Source organism: Papaver somniferum, chromosome 2 (assembly GCF_003573695.1).
Source record: "Papaver somniferum cultivar HN1 chromosome 2, ASM357369v1, whole genome shotgun sequence".
In the NCBI taxonomy this organism is placed as follows: Eukaryota; Viridiplantae; Streptophyta; class Magnoliopsida; order Ranunculales; family Papaveraceae; genus Papaver; species Papaver somniferum.
Window position 1 is genome coordinate 53,810,447 of NC_039359.1, and position 260 is coordinate 53,810,706.

Sequence of the window (260 nt, forward strand, 5' to 3'; positions counted from 1 at the left end):
ATATCATGAATGCTTTGGAAGATACGACGTATGATTTTTACAATGCTAAAGAAAATTTCAGTGCTTATGATTTGTGGACTGCGTTAGAAGCAAAGTATCAAGCGGAGACTGCAGGGAGCAAGAAATTTCTGGTGGCTAAGTTTATGGACTTCAAGATGACGAATGATAAGCCTGTTGTTGATCAATTCCTCGATTTCAACAGATTATTAATGAGATTCTTGCTGAAGGTATGGTCATTGATGAGACGTTTCAAGTATCTG